The sequence below is a fragment of the Galeopterus variegatus genome, unplaced genomic scaffold (assembly GCF_000696425.1).
Source record: "Galeopterus variegatus unplaced genomic scaffold, G_variegatus-3.0.2 Scaffold3462, whole genome shotgun sequence".
Classification (NCBI taxonomy): domain Eukaryota; kingdom Metazoa; phylum Chordata; class Mammalia; order Dermoptera; family Cynocephalidae; genus Galeopterus; species Galeopterus variegatus.
The window spans coordinates 38,984-58,456 of record NW_007729573.1 but is presented as its reverse complement, the minus strand read 5'-3'; the positions used below and the strand labels follow the sequence as shown (position 1 = coordinate 58,456).

Below are 19,473 nucleotides of genomic sequence, written 5' to 3'. Positions count from 1 at the left end.
AATGAATAGTTTGTTCAATTTCCTTGGAGGAACTCTCCAGAATTTTCAGGGGGATAAATGCTGTGCTGCCTGTAAGAAGTGGAAGGGAAGGGGAGATGGTCCTCCCTGACATAACTGTATTATGTACAGACATTCAAAGAATCCTCCTTGATAGCTCAACACTTTAACTTTCCCCTCTGTCTTACAGGCCTGCTTTCAGCTTGGAGACTTGCAGGGCCTAATCTGGGCAGATCAGATTCCACCTTCTCTACAACCCCCTCAACTGGAGGTTTTGGGTTGTGGTTCCATGTCTCTGTTTCATCTATCAGCAGGCTCTCGTCCACTTTACATCTTCCAGAAATCTGTTGAAATCACTCACCCATCAGTGCAATAGACTGAATGTTTGTGTCTCCCCAAATTTCATATGTTGAAATCCTAAGCCCCAACATGATGGTATTAGGAGATGAAGCCTTTGGGAAGTACATAGGTCATGAGGGTGGAGCCCTCATGAATGGGATTAGTGCCCTTATATAAACGATCCCAGAGAGCTCTCTTGCTCTCTTTCTGCCATGTGAGGATAAAACAAGAAGCTGGCAATCTGCAACCTGTATCAGACTCGAACATGCTGGCACCCTGAGCTCGAACTTTAAGCCTCCAGAACTGTGAGAAATTTCTGTTGTTTATGAGTCACTCAGTATATGGTACTTTATTGTAGCAGCCCAAACTAAGACAACCGATTACCCACTTTCCTGTTTTTTTCCAGGGTTTTGAAAATGAATGGGTAGAAAACTCACCCTCTTGAACAGGTCATACATCTGTTCATGTTTGGAGACCATTTTTGTCCCTTTACCTCTAAAACATTTGAGTCTTTGTATTAGTTTTCTATTGCTGCTGCAACAAATTACCACAAAGTTGGTGGCTTAAAACAACATAAATTTATTCTCTGTTCTGGAGGTGAAAAGTTGGAAGAGTCTCACGGTGTTAAAGTTAAGGTGTAAAATCAAGGTCTGGCTTTTTCTGGAGGCTCCAGGAGAGAATCTGCTCCATGCCTCTTCCGGTTTCTGGTGGCTGCCCGTGTTCCTTGGCCCATGGCCGCATCATTTCAACCTTTTTCTTCCCTTGTCACATCTTCTTTCTCTTCTGTAGACAGAATCTCCCTCTGCCTTCCTCTTATAAAGCACTTGCAGTTACATTTAGGTTCTACCCAGGTAATCCAGGATCATCTCCTGGTCTCAAGATCCACAACTTAATCACATGGATATCTTTGGGGGCCATTTTTCAGCCTACAACAGTCTTCCTTGATTTCTCTCTTTCTGTTTCCACACACATCCAAGCAGCAACCAAGTCCCATGGATTGATTAGTCTAGTGGTTCTCAACCTCGAATGCATATTAGAATCACCTGGAGAGCTTTAACATCTACTTCAGTCCTGGCTCAATTCGAGACTAAGAGAATTAGAATTTCTGGGAAGTTAGATCTGGCCATTATTTTAAAAAACTCTTTGTTTTGATAAAATTTTAAACTTACAGAAAAGTTGTAAGAAAAGGACAAATAACTCACACACACCCTTGATTCACCAATTGTCTACATTTTGCATCATATAGTCTATCATTCTCTCTCACTTTTTTTTTCTGAACCTTTTGAGAGTAACTGCTATTCCCCTAAGTGTTCTTCAGTACGTATTTCCTAAGAATAGAAACATTCTCTTTTATAACCACAGTACGTTACCAAAATCAGGAATTTAACCTGTTTGCTTTCCCACCAGGGACGTAAGTCATGATATCAGGATTGCAGTCCCTGCTTTTTTATTGTTTCCATTTGCCTCGAAAATCTTTGCCTATTTCTTCACTTTCAGCCTTTCTGAATTACTTAGTATTAAGTATGTTTCTGGTATAGAGCATATAGCCAGGTCTAGTTTGTGAGCAATATAGAAAATCTTTTAGCAAGTAAGTTAAGTCTGTACATATTTATTAACAAAGCTGATGTGTTGGTCTTAACTCTGCCGTATTATTTTGTTATTATTATGTTTGTTATGCTACATTTGCTGTGTTTCTTTACATAATTTGTTTTCTTTTTGATTTTTTAATTATTTTGATATTTAGAATGATTTATATTTTCATTTTAGAGGTTATCCTTGATTTTAGACCTTTTAAAAATGTCCTTAGTCATACCCATTAGGGTGGCTACTATCACAAAAACATAAAATAATAAGTGTTGATCGGAATGTGGAAAATTTGGAGCCTTTTGCATTGTTGGTGGGATTGTGAAATTGTGCAACTGCTGTGGAAAATAGTATAGTGGTTCCTCAAAAAATTGAAAATAGGACTATCATATGATTCAGCAATCCCACTTCTGGATATATATCCAAAATAATTGAAAGCAGGGTCTCAAAGACCTATTTATACACTCACATTGAGAGGAGCACTATTTAAAATAGCCAAGAGGTAGAAGCAACCCAAATGTTCATTGACAATGAATGGATAAACAAAATGTGGTATATTTTTATACAGTGGAATATTATGCAGCCTTAAAAAGGAATGAAATTCTGTCACATGCTGCAACATGGACAAACCTTAAGAACATTATGCTAAGTGAAATAGGCCAGTCACAAAAAGACAAATACTATAAGTTTCCAATTATATGAGGCATCTAAAGTAGTCAAATTCATAGATATAAAAAGTAGAATGGTGATTACCAGGGGCTACAGGGAAAGAGGAGTTGTTGTTTAATGGTGTATTAGTCCATTTTTGTTGCTTATAACAAAATACCTGAAACTGGGTGATTTATAAAGAAAATGAAATTTATTGCTTACAGTTTATTGCTTACTGAGGCTGTGAAGTCCAAAGTCCATCTGGTGATGGTGACAGTGACCCAGGAGTCTCACATTGCAAGATGGTGGAAGAAGAGAGGGCAGAGAGAGCAGAGAAAGACTCTCCTCTTTTAAACCCCTCAGAACCAGCCCTTGACCACCATTTTTAATCCATTCTCTACTGCATGGTCCTACAATCCAATCACCTCTTCAAGCCCACACCTTTCAATTACCATAATAGGATTTCCCAACCTTTTAACAGTCACAGTGGGGGCTAAGTTTCTACATAAACTTGGGGGACACAATTCCAGCTTCAGGGAGTCTTGGGGGGACATAATTCAATCCACTACAGATGGACATAGAATTTCAGTTCTGCAAGATGAAAAGGTTCTGGAGATCTGTTTCACAACAATGTGAATATACTTAACACTACTAAACTGTACACTTAAAAATGGTTAAGATGGTAAATTTTATGATGTGTTTTTTTGTCAAAATAAAAAAATGTCCTTAGCCTTCTGTTCTTTAACTTTTTCTATCCAGTTTCCTTTTTAGTATCAGCTTTAAACAGTATCCTTTGACTCCCACCTATTATATATACAATCAATGAGCTTATGCATTAGTAGTTTTTAAGATATCTCCAGTATAAAAAAATGTCCTTAGCCTTCTGTTCTTTAACTTTTTCTATCCAGTTTCCTTTTTAGTATAAGCTTTAAACAGTATCCTTTGACTCCCACCTATTATATATACAATCAATGAGCTTATGCATTAGTAGTTTTTAAGATATCTCCAGGTCATCACATTATAAAGCTAGAACTGAGAATCACTGGGAAGCTCCCCCCACCCCACATCCTTTCTCTTCCAGTATTCCATCATGATTCTATTGCAACTTTGATCATTCCTCACATTTTGTAAACTCCCCTATCTGGCTTTTTCCAGACTGTCTATTCAATCCTCTCTAAATACGATACCCAGAGTAATCTTGCAAAAAGTCCATATTTGTGTCACTTTCTCCACTCTTAAAAAGTCATCAATGGTTCTCTTTGATTGCTTCGAACTCAGAATACAAGAATTGATTTCAGTCCCAGCTGGATCAGTTACCAGTTTTGTGACCTTTTTAAAGCAACTTAAGGGGTTAACACAGTTGCTGGATCATAGCAGGTTCAATAAACACCCTTTCATCCTTCCTTCATCAAGCTCTGGTATCCATTGTTTCTGTCTGCCTGCCCACTCCTTCCACCCACCTTCATGGCTCCTGCATTAATTCTCACAATCATCTTGGGGTTTTAAAATCAGACTTACCCATTAAGACCAAATTCAAGTACCACTCTTGCCTAAACACATCAGCCAGAAATGACCCTGCTTTCTTCCCAGCACCCATGATATTCCCTAACACATGGAAACTTTTTTATTTTTGCTTACAAGGGACTTTTATCGATGGTACATGACAAGGTAGGGCTCCCTAAGTTCTTCCCATTCTTCAGGGGGTCTGGGATGAAAACTGTGCCAAGGAGGGGACATCCTCAGTGTATTGGGGGACTGAATTGGGACAGGGACTCCCCAGCAGCTGAGGGCCTCTCTCTTCCTCTTGTGCTCTTGCTGGGGCTGGTGGTGCTGGGGGCTCTTACTCCTTGGAAGACATGTGGACCATAAGGTCCACCACCCTCTTGCGCTAGCCATATTTGTTGTCATTCCAGGAAATGAGCTTGACAAAGTGATCATTGAGGGCAATGCCAGCCCCTGAGTTGAAGTTGAAAGAGTGTGCATCACTGTTGAAGTTGGTGGAGACAACCTGGTCCTCAGTGTAGCCCAGGATGCCCTTCAGGGGGCCCTCCAATGCCTTCTTCACCACCTTCTTGATGTCTTCATATCTGGCAGCTTTCTCCAGATGGCAGGTCAGATCCACGACCGACAGGTTGGCAGTGGGGACATGGAAGACCATGCCAGTGAGCTTCCCATTCAGCTGAGGGATGACTTTGCCCATAGCCTTGGCAGCACCGGTAGATGCAGGGATGATGTTCTGGAGAGTCCCACGGCCATTGCCCCACAGTTTCCTGGAGGGGCCATCCACTGTCTTCTGGGTGGCAATGACAGCATGGACTGTGGTCATGAGTCCTTCCATAATACCAAAGTTGTCATGGTTAACCTTGGCCAGGGAGGCTAAGCAGTTGGTGGTGCAGGAGGCATTGCTGATGATTGTGTGTGTGTTTTCCTATGTCTTATGGTTCACACTCATCATGAACATGGGGGCATCAGCAGAAGGGGCAGAGATGATGAGCCCTTTGGCTACACCCTTCAAGTGAGCCCCCACCTTCTCCAAAGTCGTGAAGGCACCAATGGACTCCATGACATATTCAGCACCAGCATCACCCCATTTGATGCTGGCAGGATCTCACTCCAGGAAGATGGTGATGGTCTTTCTGTTGATGACAAGCTTCCTGTTCTCTGCCTTGACTGTGCCATGGAACTTTCCATGGGTGGAATCATACTGGAACATGTAGACCATGTAGTTGAGGTCAATGAAGGGGCCATTGATGGTGACAATATGCACTTTGCCAGAGTTAAAAGCAGCCCTGGTGACCAGGCACCCAATACGGCCAAATCTGTTTACTCCGACCTTCACCATCATGTCTCGGGGACGCGGCTGGCACTGTGCGAGAGGACGCAGCTGTGTGGAATGGGGAGGAGCAGAGAGCCCATGGAAACTTTTAGTTGCTATTTACTTGTGTTCTTCCTTTTTACAAAAGTGTAAATAAAATTAATTAAATGGAAACAGAAACCTGAGGACAGGTGAAGAAGGGAGCAGACTGAGCACTATCAGAGAATTGAGGAATCACATTATTTGCTTTGAAAACACGTAGCCTTGCACTACAGTCCATATCACTCATCCCCCTTATGTGATTTGGTAAGTTACACATTTCACAAAGCTATCATACTGAAAGCTTCTTGAAAGCAGGAATTGTGTCTTAAGTATCTCTGTACATGATGCAACATTGCTGGAAAGCAATAAATACAAGGGGCCTTCAAAAAGTTCATGGAAAGATTAGTATTATCTTTTAATTCCATTTTTCCATGAACCTTTGGAAGTACCTTTGTATTCCTTGTGTAATAGGACCTATCTAATAATAGCGGACACTTATTGAATATTATCTACTTGGCCATGTTCTAAGTGCTTTACATCAAATCCTCATAGTAAGCATGTGAAGTAGATCCTATTATTAGCTATGTTTTACTACTATTAGGATCTGAAACTGAGGTTCAGAGAAATGAAGTAACTAGCCCAAGTCTGCACAGCAAGCTTGTGGCAGAGGCTGGCTGGGTATGAATCTGAACAGTATGTGTTCAGAATCCACACCATACGGCTACTGCCTCTCATCAATGGACGAACAAAATATGGTCACTTAATTATATGCCTGCAAATTGTAATTGTTCATATTTTGTTCCCAGATGTCGACCATATTGATATTTTCTGTTCCACTGAATTTCTAGGCAAATGAATGTCAGTAATCCCCTCCAAATATGGTCACTTAATTATATGCCTGCAAATTGTAATTGTTCATATTTTGTTCCCAGATGTAGACCATATTGATATTTTCTGTTCCACTGAATTTCTAGGCAAATGAATGTCAATAATCCCCTCAGTGTCATCCAGGTGGACTCTAGTGCATTTTAAACTCGACCTTGCCACCTACTTGATGTGTGGTCTTAAACAAGTCACTTAACCTTTCTTGTTTCTCATCTCCACCTTCTACCATTGGGCATTTACATATGATTTGTTGCCATAGTAATAGAAAATGATACTGACCTATCTCTCAGGAGTGAGTGTCATGGGGATTAACTAATTTACAGCTGTGAAGAGATTTCAACATATGAACTGCTAAACAACAGTGAGATCGTAAAGAGAATTTAAAAGACCATCAGCTTGTGGAGCGTGCCCATTTGATGCCCGTCATTATATATTTAACTGTTAGTATTACTACTCATAATAAACTTTTATGAGGTACTTTAGGTGGTTGAAGTGTTTTTATGAGAGCTAATTAGTTGTTCCAACCAGCTCTACGAGGTAGGTCAGTATTTTTATCATCCCTGTTTTGGAAATTACATTAAATCAGTGCATGCATCATTTAAAAAAAAATCTTAAACTTCTTGGTATTTGGAAGCATTTTGTGATTGGAGACAATTCGCATACAGCTATTGCACCTAACACAAAGCTCCAGTGTTAGGGCGATGGGAGAGTCAATTACGCTTTCGGTTCTCAACATACAATATTGGCAGGTCTTTTAATTTTTAATTGTTTTGATGTCTACACACTGTGAGGCAATTCTTGTTTTAGGCTCTTTTGTATATTAGTCAAGGAGCACAGAAAAATTGAGCCAACTCTAGATAATTCAAACAGAAGAAATTTGATTTTTTTTTTTTTTTGGTTGGCTGGCCAATACGGGGATTCAATCAAAGAGAAGAAATTTGATACAAGAAATTGGTTACACATATTTTCATTGGTCTATAAGAGCAAATGGGAGGATTAGGTGCTGGGGGAGAGAGCAGTTATAAAGAGGATGTCATACGCAGAAATTAGTCACTTCAAGAATCAGTGTCACTTCCAAGGATGAGGGAGCACGAGGGAGGAAGTCACGTTACCAGAGTCCAGAAGCACCACTTGCTGCTGGGCTGGAACCATGGAGAGAAGCGCCACCGGAGAGAAGCCCCACCGCAGGAATTCAAGTCACAGCAGGGCGGCAGCCACCTCCAGAGATGCTGCCAGAGCAAGGAAGAAGAAAATCTTTTCCCCTCTCCTACCCTCTCATCTTGCACTAACAGGAAGTCAGAGGCGAGGGAGCCTGGGAAATATGGGTTGTAGGTTTCTAGCTGCAGGTTTAGGCAGCAGAAAGGAGGGTGAATGCAGGACTGAGAGACAGCTGGTTAGTAACTGGCCCCTCTTGTAATTTCACTAATTTTTTCCTAGAGTCTCAAGAAGATTCAAAACTTGCTCCTAGTCCTTTATACCAGCAAGTGTAGTCCTGCTATTCAAGCTGAGGTTTGTCAACTCCAAGTGTAATGTGTGCCCCAGGCACCACACCTGATCTCTCTTGGTCCTAATGTGCTCACCTTCCCAGTGGGGCTCCAGTGGCAGGTGGTGAGAATGTTCATCTCTGCCTACCCTCAAGGGTGGGATGAAGATGAGATTAAATCATGTACATAAAATCACATGGTTGTTGCTAATGCAATTTACACATGCAAGGTGGTATTGTTATTTGTAAATAATTTTTACTAGGTTTTACAAAAGTATTTATAGAGATAAATCCAGCATTAAGTTGAGATTTATCTTCCCTCAGAATGAAGCTGGAGCCCCTTCTATTAAGATGTGGCTGGAAATTGTGTGTGGGGTCACCTTTCAGTTGGTGGTTGCTGTTCTTGTAACATTCTCATGGGGCTTTAACAAAATAGGTTAAAGTATCACGGCAGCTTCTAATTTATCCTGACAGGCTTTAAAAATGTTGCCAGGTTTTGGTCATGCAACCCTTATTTTAAATGAGAACTTGCTACGTTATTATTAATAATCTCAATGTATAAAAAGGGAAAGTGAGATAACACATGTTCACTAACTAGTTGGTTAGAAACAAATAATGGTCATCCGGTATCCTGACTACCACTCTATGAGTGGTCATGGTGGTGTTTTGGAAGTAACCTTCCTGGCTGGGTAAACGGAGGCAATTAACTTATCTCTCTGACTTCAGCTAATTATTAGTAAAATAGGAGTACTTGCCCCACCTTTCTGTTGTAAATCTGAGGATCAATTTTGATAGTGTGTGTTAAAGTGTTCGATAAAATTTAAAGTGCTCTACCAATGTCAAGGACTACCACTAAGTTGCTTTGATGCTTCCTGGACTGTATAAAAATACAGCTGCTGGAAACATTGAGAAATCCTTACGAGGAAACAACTCTGTTCCATCCCGTCATCAGTCACTCCCCAATGTCATGAACTGTACTCAATGTTTATATTCACCCTTCCCCATCAGAGACAATGAAATCACTCTCAGGGCCTGTTGTTTTCTCAAGTAACAGCCTTATCATTTGTATTGCTCTGAGAAAGGCGATGTTGGAGTCACTCACCCCAAACCCCTGCTTTTCATCAATCTCCTTTTGGCTGCAGAACCCCATGGAGGGAGACAATATCCAAATTGCTTTTAGTCCAATAGCTCACCCTAGATAATAACAAAAACCATGACAGCAAATCTAAACCAAAAATACTAGATGTTGGTGACTCGTGCATTGGCAGGTAAACAGTGTTTGTAGGGATCCTTATACCATGTTGATGAGTTTGTTTAAGATGCTGAGCTATAGTTGTCATCTCTGGGAGATTTTCTTTCCTTGGAAGTGATCCAACATTTCCTTCTCTGAAGGCTAGAGACTGTGATCCTCCCTTTGATTGAGCTGGGCTGGCAGGAACTCAAGCTCGGCTACCACTCCCTTCCCATGTGGCCCCAGGCATGGAGGCTACTCAGGGTCAGAGGCACATTTTTGATGAGGTCAGGCTGAATATCCCTCTTTTGGACAGCACCCAGAGTTTCAGAGTCTATTCTCTTGCCCAGATGGATATCCTGGCCAGCTGATCTTGATACATTTCCTTCTCTAGAAGCCTGAATGTGAACTGGAAGTGGGACCCACAGAACCATGTGCTTCCTGATTTCCTGGTTACCCCCTTTCACATCAATGAACATTACATAGGAAGCAATATTATATAACAGTGATCAAGTATGCATGTGTATCAAGTAGAACAAGTGATGAGCAATAATGGCCCCATTAAATTCTGCTCTCAATAATTCATGGCCTGGGAAGGAGCTGTAGGAAAGACCAGTTTGACTTCAATTTCTCAACACCACAGATACTTCAAAAACAATTTTGTGGGTAAATAATATAAGTCTCCAAAATTAGTGTGCTCACCAAAAGGCAATTATACCCAAAGGAAACATTTCTGTTTGAATTTAATTGATTTAAAATTAACGTACCCTTTTTTTTTTTTTGATGGCTCCATTCTTGTTTACTGGGAAAACATTTGCAGCAAAACACATACGGTATGTGTACCTGGGTATCGATATTCTCACTGGTAAATACTCTCCACCAAAGTGCCTAGATATATATTTGCCTTAGGGACCGGAACCACTCTGAAGGAACTGTTCGAGTCTCCCAAGGAAAGGCTATCTTTACTTGACAAGAATGATGCTAATTTTTAAAATCACCTTTCAGAACAGACCTAAGGCTGTTCCTTGGCAGAAAATATTCTGTTAGGAAAGTGTTACTGTGTAGTTGTATTGTTGGTCCCCCTTCTCTTTCCTTGATTTTAGGGAAGATGGAGAGAAAGGGAAGACAGAGTGGACTTGTTGTTTAACAAAGACTCTTTATCTAGGAACAGATTTGTATTGTTGTTGTAATCCCTTTGGTGCTTTCTCATCTGCAGGAAGGAAAATACTCTTCAGGGAATTCATATCCTGCAGAGGATTCTAAAACATGGGTAATGGAGGTACCTGATCACTTTAGATAAAGGCTCTAATTTACCTTACAGGTTCTATTCCTCCTACAGCTTAAATACAAACATATATATGCATATTCATTTTACAAATGTGATGCTTGTTCATTGTGGAAAATAAAAGTAAAAAGAAAAAAGAAAATAAATATCAGCCTTAATCTTACCACCCAGAGGTAATTTTTAAAACATTTCTTCTATCCGTAACTTACAATGTAATATTTTAGTAAAAATAGGCTCATATAGGCTATCATTTATATAATATTTTACTCATTTTTATTTGCCTATTGTATAAAATCTATATTTTCATGTTCTATATTCTACATTATTATATTAATATCTTTATAGCATTTTATCATGTGAAGTACCAGTCCCTATTGTTACGAGTACTTCCAATTTTTCTAAATTTTAATGTTATGGCAAATGTTCTGGAAGCTGCAGTTTGGTATTTCTTTAGGATAAATGACTAGAAATAAAATGTCTGAGTTAAGGGATATGCAAAATTTTTAGGCTTTTGATATGTATTATTAAGTTTACGTTCCTAAGGGTTGTACCAATTTTATTTTATTTTATTACTAGAAGTGTAAGAGAAAGTAACCATTTGCTCATATATTTACCAACACTGGGCATTTTAAAATATCATTTTAACCCTGTGGGAAAAATAGGGTTAGGTATGAGCACTCAAAACTTATGCAACACTAGCAAGAACACTAACAAAAACACAATTGGTACCTGTTATGGGATGAATTGTGTCCCTCCAAATTTATATGTTGAAGCCCTAACCCCTAATGTGACTGTATTTAGAGACAGGACATTTAAGGAGGTAATTAAGGTTAAATGAAGTCATAAGGATGGGGTCTGAGGCCTTAATCCAATAGAACTAGTGTCCTTATAAAAAGACAAAGAGACATTCTCTCCACTCAAACACAGAGAAAAGATCAGGTGAGTATGCAGAGAGAAGGAAGCTGTTTGCAAGCCAGAAATCAAACCTGTGGGCACCTTGATCTTGGACTTCCAGCCACCAGAGCTGTGAGGAAACAAATTTCTGCTATTTAAGCCACCCAGCCGTAGTATTTTGTTCTGGCAGCCCGAGCAGAATTAATGCAGTACTTTTGGAGACTCTTGGTAAAATCCAGGTAATTTAGCATGTCCAGAGGCTGTATCAGGGATATTAAAAAAAATCAAAACACAAAAACTAGAGTGGAAATGCTGATTTGGGGGTGATGGAGTTTGGATGTGTTGTCCCCTCCAAAACTCATGTGGAAATTTGATCTCCAATGTGGCAGTGTTGGAAACTGATTGAGTCATGGGGGTGGATCCCTCATGAATGGATTAATGCTCTCCTTGAGGGAGGGGGGATTAATGAGTGAGTTCTCGCTTTATTAGTTCCCACGAGAGCTTGTTGCTTAAAAAGACCCTGGCACCTTCTCTCTCTCTCTCTTGCTTCCTCTCACCATGTGATCTGCTTGTACTCACCAGCTGCCTGCCACTTTCCTCCATGAGTAGAAGCAGCCTGAGGCCCATGCCAGATGCAGCTGTCCCAGAATCGTAAGCCAAATCAACCTCTTTTCCTTATAAATTACCCAGTCTCAGGTATTTCTGTTATAGCAACACAAAACAGACTAAAACATGGGGCATTGAGATAATGTAGATGGAAGTTGAGCTCTGAACTAGTGGGGCTGCTATTAAGGTGGGCATGGGAAAAAACACATCCCACCACAAGCTGAGAGCCATACAGGTACTAATTTTTATTTATCAGTTTTTAACAGAGCTAAAAGGGCTCCTTCCTGCACAGCAACTGAGCTGAGGGCTTTTTCTTTTATTTCCTCCTGATATTCTGGCCCCCCTTATCTCAGAAAAAACATGTACAAACTAACACAGCTTCCATAGTTTACAAATATGATTCCCTATATACCAATCATGTATAAGCTAATTGGTGTTTTAGAAACATTTTATAGCAGAGCTGATCGTAACCCACTCTGTGACCTCAGTTTCCCAACTGTAATTTAAGGAGATTGAAACAGAATAGTTAGTTTTTAATTTGTGTATTGAGTAATACCTAAGGCTGGATCCTCCCCTCTCCCAGTGGTGGAGGTGGGGCTGTGTGGTGGGGCCCACTGTGGTATAAATGTAACTGGGTCTGGTGCCTTCCCCTTTCTTCATTTAATAAAACAATCCTGGTTTTTACTTGTTACATATCATTTTATTTTGAGAAAAGTTCTGTTATGAAGTGAATGTCTGTGTCCCTCCCAAATTCAAATGTTGAAATTCTAACCCCCAATGTGATGACATTAGGAAGTGGGGCTTTTGGGACATACCTAGGTCATGAGCTGGGATCCCTCTCGAATGGAATTAGTGCCTTTATGAAAAGGACCCCAGAAAACTCTCTAGTTCTCTCTGCTACATAAAAGTCTGCAACCGGGAAAAGGGCCCTCACCAGAACCAAACCATGCTATCACCCTGATCTCAAGACTTCCAGCATCCAGAACTGTGAAAAGTAAATTTCTGTTGTTTGTAAGCCACCCAATCTGTGGTACTTTGTTATAGCAGCCTGAGCTGACTAAGACAAGGTCCCTCATCTTAAAAGGTTTAAAAACCTTAGGACAGGATGATATCCAGTTCCATTCCATTGTAATTCTGTGATCTCTGAAACTGGCTTACTGCCTGTGTGGGAACTGGCATTCTTTATCTTTAACACACATATTCTTATCTATTCTATACATTTGCTCCTTGATGTGGTAAGGATGTGTATTGTCGCTCCATTTTATATACATAGAGTCATCACAGACCTCCCAAGGTCACACACAACTAGCTTCATCTAGAACTTAAACCTAGGTCTTCTGATTCCAAAGCTTATCATTTTCCCACTTCTCCTGTGACAGGGATCTGAGAGTTTCATTCTTAGATGCCATAAGGAAAATAAGGAAAAGAGTAGTAATCCCAATATTTTAAAAAGCCCAATAAAAAAGTATAATAAGTTACATGGGTTTATATTTTTCAGATGTTAATTCTATAAGATTATTTTTCTATTTACTTGTCTTTCCTGTTTATCTTAATAAGAGTTATGTTCTTTGGACATAAATTCTAAAATAGCCATTATTATGAATCTAGTGAGTGTAAATAGAAGGCCATCATCTTAGGAGTTGTAGCTAAACACAAACTCTATTGATCAACATACCCCCATTACAAGCAAGGAATCTAAGGGAAAAGTCTCTTAAGCTTTGAACTTGCAAACTTACACTTAGGGACTGGCAAATGTTATCTCCTCTCAGAATGCTGATCACCTTCCCTTTTTCTAGTCTTTATATCCTTTTTATATTCAGTAACAAATTATGCTTTCTTCTCTTTGGTTCCATCATCTTTTATTTCATGAAATATAAATGTTATGGATGATCAAAGGCTCCACCTTACTACACTCATTTAAACAGACTTCTGATTTCTACCTTCACCCCATACAAATTGACTGGAAAAGCCTCCATGTCCTCCATCACAGTCTTCCAATTTGGATTTCAGTCTGTTTACTGCTGAAAAAGGCTGTCTTTGACCTAAAACCTCAGGCTGTACTGGTTGCTACCTGAATGAAGTTCTTATGTACTGCTTACCTGTTTTTGTATATAATAAATCATACTTCAGGGCCCCTAGTAATGCTTAGCTGCAGGAATGACTGCTGTTCTTTTATTTAATCTCTGGTGAGCAGACATGGCCCATTGAAAATAGCGTGGTCTCTGTCTTTTTCTGTGTCTCTCTCTGTCCTTATCGCTGTCTTTCTCTCTCTATTTCTCTCACCTCTTTGACAATCACATTCCCCATCTTCACTACAAGGAGTCTCAAAGAAGAAATCAGAAGCCAACTCTGATGTGACATTTCTTTGGAGCAGTTGATAGGTAGCATGGTGTGTGTCCCAGAGATGAACGTATTTTTCCCTTTCAAGGATTCAGGATAAGAAATAATCAAAGGCATTCCTCCATTAAGCTGAGGAAGCAATAGCCTGGAGCCAAATATATCTTCTGATTTTATAGATGCACAAACCCACAAAAGCTTAATGAAAAGGAACTTGAAAGGAGAAGATTATCAAATTGGTTTTAGGCTCCCTGCTTGATTACTTTTAGGTACTGAGTACATGTGCCAATTTTTGTGACTGATTTAATGGTTTCCCTTTATGCCATTGTTAATCATAATAATTATAATAACTTACATTTGGGTAGTGCTTTACCATTTTTAAAGCACTTTTATATCTATTATCTTATTAGATCTTCATAACAAACTTGGGAAGATACACTTGCCAGAAGAATGGTCCTCTTGCTAGGAAGGTTATCTTCTTGGAGCATGCAGCTCCAAGAACAGACACATGAGGATGGGTGAAGGAGGAAGGGGACACCGAGCCAGCCAGGTCAGCAACATCCTGGGTGGGAGTAATTAGTCTCCACTCAATTTAGTAAAGTATCCCCTCAGTCCTTCTGAATCACTTTGCTGAACAAAGGTCACATCCTACAATCCAGTCCCAGCTCTGCCATATTCCTTCCTTCCTTCCTTCCTTCCTTCCTTCCTTCCTTCCTTCCTTCCTCTCTCTCTTTCTTTTAATACATATCCATTCGAATAATACTCATGAGTTAGGTGCTGATAGTATCATCCTCATTCTGAAGACACAAAATCTCAGAAAGACTAAGTAACTTCCTTAAGTTCTTGCAGAAATACATGATCTGCCACATCTCAGACCCAATGGGCCAGAGTGGGAGCTCCCTTATCACACCCACCAAGATTATTCTCTGCACTGTTTTTTTTCTTTTTTTTTTTCCTTTTTGTCTTTTTTTGTGTCCGGCAACGGATCGCAACCCTCAGTGTCACGCCTGTACCGGACCGGGACCGGCAACGGGATCGCAACCCTCGGTGTTGCACCCGCACCTTGCTCAGCCAGTGAGCGGGAACTGGTCTGTATGTGGGATCCGAACCCTCGGCGGGAGTGTCGCCACACTCCCAAGCGGCGCACTGCAGCAGTGCACCACCGGGCCGGCCCCTCTCTGCACTGTTTTTATTACTCGTTGTAAGTATTTCCTCAGCCAGTGTTCCAGATCTGGCAGGTTTTAATTCTCTAGGAATTTATAGCTCAGTTCCTCCAGAGTTCTTCATGTAAGGCTGATGGTGATTGGAGCAACTCCATTATTTTTCTTTCTTGAATCCAGGAGTAACGTAGCCCCAGATCTTCATGTGACCTGTAATTATTAGCCATGGAACACCAAAACTCTGCTTAGTCCTCATCCCTGCTATATGTAGAGCAGTACATCCCCCTTATACAGTCGTATGACATAGACAGGGCAACTACTATTATTTCTCATTTGTAGATGAGAAGGCTATGTTAAGAGGTTACATAACTTGTTCACAGAGCCAGACATTGGTGGAACCAGGAACAGTCTTCAGATCCTTTAGCTCCCAAATTAGTTATCTTTCCTTTTCTATTTTGTATAGTAGAATACAATTTGGTGCCCTTTCCTCCCTCCCACCCCCTTTCAAAAAGTTTTTGGAAACAGGTAAAGTTTCAGTAAAAATTATTTTCCAAGAATTGCTTATTATTTTGCCATGTTCTAAACCCACATCAGCAGCACTTCAAGATCATTGAGAGTTAGTGGGAAAGTGTGTTTATTACTGGACCTTCTTCCCAGTCCATAATCCCCTTCTCTAAGAACCGTCTCCCCATGCACAGGGGGAATCCTGATAGCTATGCACATGACTTTCCCCTCTGATCACGGCTGCTTAGAAAACAGGGGAAGTTTGGAATTGAGATGAATAGATTATTCAGTTTTATGGGCCATTTGGACTGAGGACAATTAAACTCTGGAGCAGTGGCCACCATGTTTGGCTATATAAACATTAAACAGACTAGAGGGAGAAGAAAAAGGCAGGGACAAAGCAAACAGAGATGTGAGGGACCTTGTGGTGCCGGAGGACAAGTAGTAGGTGGGCAGCTGCCTGGCTTCTGAACTGCTTTTTAGTTCCCAGCTCAGATACACCGTAGTCCAGCCCCCGATATAATTCCTGCCCTTGGGTTGTGTGAGACACTCCAGGATTCTTTCTGATAAATTCTTGTTTTGCTTATGTTAAGGAGAGTTTCTGATACTTGTCATCCAAAGAGCTTTAACAAGGATGCTCTGCAAACAACTTTCTTGAATTTTCGCTCTGAGCATTTCCCTTATTGGCTAGGTGTGGGAAATATCCTGCCCCAGCTTGCTACAGCTGCACACACCCTCAGCAGCACACATCCCCGGGTGTATGTGTCCCCATGTGAGCCCGTCCTGAGCCCCCGTCCAGCCATGTGGCCATGCCTCTTCTTTGCCCTGAAGCTCCCATGAAGAGGACAGCATCCAGCCTGACAGCGGAGACTTCGATCTCATTGCACACCTCTCGTCGTCAGCTGATGCTCTGCACGCCCGTTTCCTTCTCTCGCAGTCGCCCTGTCACTCATTGTTTGCTAATGACTAGTTGGCAGGCACAGGAAAGTGGCAGCCAGCCTGGCCTTCAGTCAGGAAAGAAGCATGTTTTCTAGAGAATGAGAACATTATTTGGTAAGCATGTTCCAGCACTGAATATTTCTCTTTCAAAGTCCTGCTGGGCTCCTTCTGCCTCCAAGTGTCTGTGCTTTCTTTTGTCACTTCCTCCCTCCGCCTTCCCAGATGGAGACCGGCGGGGCCACTTTATTTGGGGAGGGTGTTCCTCAAAGCCAGGTGTAGGCTCTAGGGGAGACTCTATATAATCTCTGGGAAGCAAAATATTAGAATAGTTATAATCATAAGAAAATAATAGACTGCTATTTGGAAACCTTTGACACCCTTTCAGATTTTTTAAGAGAAAGTCAGTAATTAGTGAGAAATACCAGGTTCTCTCTGATATCCACTCAAAAAGAAGTCTCCTAAACTTGTAGAATGAACTTACCATTGTCTTGGACTTAATACTTGTTCCTGATAGGGACTGTGCTTTTGACACCATTTCTTTCATTACCTTCTTGCTCACCTGGGGAATGGTCCAGCACCTAACTCCTCCAGAGCTCCCGAAAGAGGGACAGCTATGACCAGCCTCCAAGGACAGACCATATCCTGGCCATGGGGACAACAATATTGCAGACTTTGACAATAATGCAGATTATTCATTTATTATTATCAAGCAGTGTTCAAAAATCCTGTCAAAATGCTGCTCAGGTCTGCAGGGTCCTCTAAGTGCTTCTCAGCCAGAAGAGGGCGTTGCATCCCTGATTTTTTTCTTTTCTTTTTTCTTTTCGCTCCTTTTAGACTAAGCAAAAGCTCTAGGAGAGCAAATGACTTTTAGAACCAGTTTTCTATGTGTAAATAACAACACAATAAGAAAAATTTCATCTGCTAAAGACAAATAGTTGAAAGAAATATTAGGAAATGCAAACCAGGCAGCTAGTGTAGAACACGGCTCAGAGTCTGGGGTCCAATGGCTTTTGGTGACCGTATTTCTTATGCTTCTTGCTCAGGTTCAAAATGAAGTGACAAAAAATACAGCACGGGCCTCTTGCTAGTAAGGAGTGGTGGGTAATATATTTGTTTGTACTATGGGATTGCAGTTCTACTAGAAGGAACACTTGACATTTTGATGAGTGCCTCCAGGGAGAAAAGGTACTAACTTCAGAACTTAGTTTTAATTATACGAAGGAGATTACATTATTCAAAAGCATCCCACTGGTAAGGTGCAACATTTCCTGAAACAGTTTAGTGGAAAATGCCACATTAATCAGTTCAATATTTCACTCAGAAGGCTTAATGATGGGAGAAGTTTAAAGTACCGTAGCACTATAATGCAGAAGGAAAGGGGGAAAAAAAAAAGTTCACTTAGAGAAAAAAGGCTGAAATAGTTGTTGGTCCCTCTTGTGTCTTTCCCGAGAAGGCTTAATGATGGGAGAAGTTTAAAGTACCGTAGCACTATAATGCAGAAGGAAAGGGGAAAAAAAAAAGTTCACTTAGAGAAAAAAGGCTGAAATAGTTGTTGGTCCCTCTTGTGTCTTTCCCGATTAAAAACTGGCTGGCTGTGCTAGCAACCCAGCAGGGATTGACACGTGGGACCCCACCATTCCTGAAATAGAAGAAACTGGAAAGGCAACAAACAATGTGGAAGAGGAAGCATGTTACGTCCTAGCCAGGTCTTCTGCCAGCTGTTCTAACCCACCCAGGCAGTTTACCTCCGCTCCTCCCTTATTTGGTTGATGTTGGTGGTACAGAGCTGCTCTCCTCCTCCCCATATTCAGACACACAAAAGATCTTTGTAGGTGTTTGGTATTTGATGATAAAGGGAGATGGGCAAAATGTGATTCTTGAGCATCCTGTCTTCTTTCCATTCTTTCCCCCAACTCATAGTCTAATGACCATCTCCAGTCCACAAAATTCGAACAAGAGTCTGGTCTGAAGGTCAGAAAGGTTTGTACTTACAAGACAGGCTTTTACCTGAAAGGTGGCCAACACACATGGGCGTATTGAGATGCTGAAAGACTGAGTGACCATGGAGTTTGGAAATTCAATACACGTCTTAATGTTTTTAAATGTAAAGAGCAGCCTTATGGTTAGGGAAATTAGAGAAACGATTGAACAACATAGAAACAACAGTGCTGGACAGTGGTCCAGCAACCACTGTCTTCATGAGGCGGTGGTCCAGCAACTCCTTGCACACAAGATGGGGCCATAGTGGCTTCATGGCTGAAGCCAGTGAGGGGCACAATTTGGGGAACAGGAAAAATCACTGTTTGTTTCTATGTTGTTAACACTTTTAATCCAATTGTTAGGTTAATTTCTCTTTAGGTCTCATAATGGAGATGCCAAAGTGACTTGGATTAAAAACTAAAAATCAATTCTAAAACAGCATAGCTAAATTGTCTAGAATGTATGTCATGTGACATTTTGCTGCCCTGTTTTCTTTTTTCTGCTTCTTAGTAAATGTTATAACAGATTTTTACTACATGTGTGCCATGGGCTCCCTCCTGCTTTGTGCATCAGAATCATGTTTGTTTTTACCTTCAGAGCTCTCTGCTGTTTTCCATGACACTTTTCTTCCTCCAAGTTACTTTGTTTCTTTACCAAAAGTAGGTCTCTGTGTAGCTTTGTTCTCTGTGTATTTCCTTCTACCTACGTCCTTCTGGGCAACTTTCTCCATTGAAGGAGCCTAAT

General features: G+C 40.8%; 1 pseudogene; it reads right to left on the bottom strand.

The window, feature by feature from the left end:
- Positions 1-4,408: 4,408 nt before the first annotated feature.
- On the bottom strand, positions 4,409-5,413 carry LOC103600793 (annotated as a pseudogene).
- Between the last annotated feature and the right edge of the window lie 14,060 nt (positions 5,414-19,473).